Below are 5,250 nucleotides of genomic sequence, written 5' to 3'. Positions count from 1 at the left end.
CTTTAATGTTTTGTAAATGAGTTTCATAGCCAGCAAAAATGGCTTATTTCCTTATAGACTAGTTGGATTGTAATGTTTTCGTTTTGTTTTAAATGACTAAAAGAAAAGCTTAAAATTTCGCATGTTTAATATTAAACCTTGCTTATCTGATGTAACTACTATAATTATTGAACTTTAATGAATGTCTATTTTGAGTTGTATTTTGATTAGTAATGCCTTTTAACCTTAATTTGACGACGGATACGGGTTAGGGATGTTACATTTGATTGGTATCAGAGCTACAGTTTAGTCGGTTCTAGGACTAACGTAGAGTGTGTGAGTCTAGCTGTACATGCCATGTTTTATATTCCGATAGTGTGATAACTTCTGACATCTGAAAATATGTTTTCGTATAGTAATGGATCCTGATCGAGCTGTAGCTAATGACGTTGAAAGTATAGCGCCTGCTCCTGCTCATGAGGTAGTACCAGTTGACTCCCGGCCTACCTCGAGTAGCCAAGAGGGAGAGGCAAAGCAAGCCTTTTACCAAATGGCATATGAGGAAGAACTGATTCGTATTTTGGCTTGTGAAGTTAAAGAGTTACGAAACAAGAGAATTCCGTTAGTTAAACTACTTTGGCATAAACACGGAGTTGAAGAAGTGACTTGGCAACCAGAGGATGCAATTAAAGAACGTTATCCAAACCTATTCACCGGTAAGATTTTCGGGAACGAAAATCCCTAAGGGGGGAGAGTTGTAACAGCCCAATTTTGACCCTAATCGGACAAAGTGGTTTTGGGACCACAAATTCGAGTTAGAAAAATATTTTAAAATTATTTTTGGTATTTGCAGTATGTGAATTAATATGTGTGAAAATTTCGCATAAAAATTTGATCGTTTGAGTGCTCAATTTGATAAAAAGGGCTTAATTGCGTAAAATGAAAACTTAGGGATTTAATTTAAAAGCATCTAATTATTGTTGTCTTTTAAATTAGGAGGTTTAAAGCTACAATTTGACCACTATTTAGATAGTGGGTGGCTAAGGTCAAAACTAACCTTAATATATATATGTTATAATTATTTTAATAAGGTTAAATGAGTAAATTATTAATTATTATAATACATAATAGTTAAAAACATAATTTTATAGCATATATCATCTTCCTAGCTGAAAATTAGATGAAAGAAAAGCCATTAAAGCTTGAAGAAGGTTCGACCATGTTTTTGCATAATTAAAGGTTTGTTTTTGTTCGGTTTTTGAAAATTTTTATGTTTTTGAGATCGTTGCTTTGTGTACTACAAGACCCATACCTTAATTTTAGAATTTGGTGTTAATTTTGTGATATGCTATTGATGAATGCTTGAGATTTTTGTTAGTTAATGATGAAATATGAAAGATATGTGAAAGATTAACATGTTTTGTATTTGAATTTTTGGTGAAATCGAGTAATTAGGGCTAAATTGTGAAATTAAATTTTTAAGGGACTAAAATGTGAAATAAATGAAATATGTGAACTTGTATGAGCACTAGGGATATTCGGCCCTTCTATAGTGTGTGCAAATTTTGTGTATTTTGTGTTTTATGAATATATTTAGATCAAGAACCAAAGAAATTGAAGTTGGATCGGGGAAAAGCTAAAGTCGTCGACTAATCGTCCGGTTCCGATTTTTCACTGTCCGAGGTAAGTCTATTAGTTATTTAATTTTATTATATCAGTGTATATGTATGTATATCTATTTTATTTTTGTTGAGCTATAATAAAAAGTAATTTGATTGAATAAATTTGAAGTATAAATGGTATATATGTGTATATACAATATTTGAATATATAGGTATATACTTATATAGATCTTTGAATTTAGTTAAAGTAAGAAAGGGTATATAGGTATATATGTATATACAATGTTCGAATATTTATATATGAATCTATATATATATATTTGTGATGAATTTAATTGAATGTATGAGAGTTATATGTGTGCACAAGGTTCGAACAAATATGAGTATATATATGTATATATTCTAGGTTTAATCAAACATATGTATATTATATATATATATATATGTATATATATAAGATTGAAGATATATACAAAAGAATATACATGTATAAGCTTTTGGGTTGATTAAAGGTATGTATTTTAAATTGTTTAAGTAGTTTCGAATATATATTCATATGTAATTTTGAAATATGTATGAGATTATATATATATATATGTTTTATATTGAACTTATGTATGCAATTATATATATGTATGTGATAGATTCAATTATATATATATATATATATATATGAATAAGTTTTGAACCTAGTTAAAGGTAAAATTGTGTAAATAAATACATTTATGTTCGAATATAAATGTATATACATGTATGGGTTGTTGATTTTAGTTAATGGTATAAATGTTAAATATATTCATGGGATTCGAATATATATATGTATATTTATGTCTTGGTTCTTGGATAGAATTAAAGGTATAAAATCTATCTCTTTTATAATTGAGGCTCGACTTTATATATATAAAAATATATATATGTTTATGAATTTATAAGCACTTGAGTTGAATTGAATGTATGATTGGTAAACTCTGTTACGATTTAAATATGGTATATAATGAGCATGTGATTGTTATTTTGAATGATATGTGGGATTAGTTGTACATGTGAAATTGAAATTTTAGGTTCCGAGCCTAACAGGTCTATTGACAATGAAGTAATCTAGACATTACGTCTAGCAGGCTTGATGCTGGTGAAACATACCAGACATTACGTCTAGCAAGCTTGATGCCGGTGAAACATACCAGACATTACGTCTAGCAGGCTTGATGTCGGTGAAACATACCAGACATTACGTCTAGCAGGCTTGATGCCGGTGAAACATACCAGAATTTACGTCTAGCAGACTTGATGCCGGTGAAACGTATCAAACTTTATGTCTAGTAGGCTAAGTGCTGGTTTACTAAAACAGGCTTTAAGCCTAGCAGGCTAAGTGTCGGTGATATTGTTTATATTATGTATATACATGTAATGAATGTGTATATGGATTTGGTGGTATGAAATTGAAGAATATGATTACATATTCGGTCTTCATATTTGATGAACATACAAACATCCGTTTATACTATCTGATGAGTATGTATATATGTATATACAGTTTTAAGCACTTGATAGATATATGCACATTCACATATATGCATGTGATAAATTTATATTTGCATTATGTATATGCTTTTATTAAGCATCTATGTGATTGGTGATATGCATTTTGGGTAAGTATAAATGTGCTCTGTTATATTAGTTTGATGTAGATATATATATGTATATTCGGTTATAACAATTTTTGAGTATATATGTATAAATATGGGTTCGATTATACGCATTTGAAATGTAGCGTATTCGGCTCTAAGTATTGATAGTAATGTATGTAATTGATTTTAAGTAAGTGATAAGTTCATGTATAACAGCCCAATTTTGACCCTAATTGGACAAAGTGGTTTTGGGACCACAAATTCAAGTTAGAAAAATATTTTAAAATTATTTTTGGTATTTGCAGTATGTGAATTAATATGTGTGAAAAATTCATATAAAAATTTGATCGTTTGAGTGTTCAATTTGATAAAAAGGGCTTAATCGTGTAAAATGAAAACTTAGGGATTTAATTTAAAAGCATCTAATTGTTGTTGTCTTTTAAATTAGGAGGTTTAAAGCTGCAATTTGACCACTATTTAGATAGTGGGTGGCTAAGGTCAAAACTAACCTTAATATATATATGTTATAATTATTTTAATAAGGTTAAATTAGTAAATTGTTAATTATTATAATACATAATAGTTAAAAACATAATTTTATAGCATATATCATCTTCCTACCTGAAACTTAGATGAAAGAAAAGCCATTAAAGCTTGAAGAAGGTTCGGCCATGTCTTTGCATAATTAAAGGTTCGTTTATGTTCGGTTTTTGAAAATTTTTATGTTTTTGAGATCGTTGCTTTGTGTACTATAAGACCCATACCTTAATTTTAGAATTTGGTGTTAATTTTGTGATATGCCATTGATGAATGCTTGAGCTTTTTGTTAGTTAATGATGAAATATGAAAGATATGTGAATTATTAACATGTTTTGTATTTGAATTTTTGGTGAAAGTGAGTAATTAGGGCTAAATTGTGAAATTAAATTTTTAAGGGACTAAAATGTGAAATAAATTAAATATGTGAACTTGTATGAGCACTAGGGATATTCGGCCCTTCTATAGTGTGGGCAAATTTTGTGTATTTTGTGTTTTATGTAATAGGGACTAAATTGCAAAAAGTGTAAATGTTAGGGGCAAAATGGTAATTTGCCTATTTATGTGTTTTTGGACTAAATTGAATGAAATAATATTTAAACTAGTTCATTTTGAATATATTTAGATCAAGAACCAAAGAAATCGAAGTTGGATCGGGGAAAAGCTAAAGTCGTCGACTAATCGTTTGATTCCGATTTTTCACTGTCCGAGGTAAGTCTATTAGTTATTTAATGTTATTATATCAATATATATGTATGTATATCTATTTTATTTTTGTTGAGCTATAATTAAAAGTAAGTCGATTGAATAAATTTGAAGTATTAATGGTATATTTGTGTATATACAATATTCGAATATATAGGTATATGCTTATATAGATCTTCGAATTTAGTTAAAGTAAGAAAGGGTATATAGGTATATATATACAATGTTCGAATATTTATATATGAATCTATATATATTTGTGATGAATTTAATTGAATGTATGAGAGTTATATGTGTGCACAAGGTTCGAACAAATATGAGTATATATATGTATATATTCTAGGTTTAATCAAACATATGTATATTATATATATATATAAGATTCGAAGATATATACAGAAGAATATACATGTATAAGCTTTTGGGTTGATTAAAGGGGGCAAATTACAAAAAAAGCCCTATTTTTTTAAATTTACCAAAATGGGCCCGGTATTTTATTATTTACCGGAATGGGCCATTTTCCCCGAAATCGCGTCCACGTCAGCGCGATGTTAGGGGATGTGTCAGAACATCGCGTCCACGTCAGTGCGCTTTGCTTACGTGGACACAAATCGCACCTACTAGTGTCACGGGGCTAGACCTTTCGTCTCGCAAACCGTGCGGCCTTAGGCGATCCGTTCGTCCAAACTCGCCTAAGTCAGCCTTAACTCAAATGAGGATTCCTTAAGAACTCCTCCAAGGCACCAGTTGTATAGCGGAAGCGATTGTGCCAAAAGAAG

Source organism: Gossypium raimondii, chromosome 8 (genome assembly GCF_025698545.1).
Source record: "Gossypium raimondii isolate GPD5lz chromosome 8, ASM2569854v1, whole genome shotgun sequence".
Lineage (NCBI taxonomy): Eukaryota > Viridiplantae > Streptophyta > Magnoliopsida > Malvales > Malvaceae > Gossypium > Gossypium raimondii.
The sequence above is the reverse complement of the archived record's forward strand: the minus strand, read 5'-3'. Positions refer to the sequence as shown.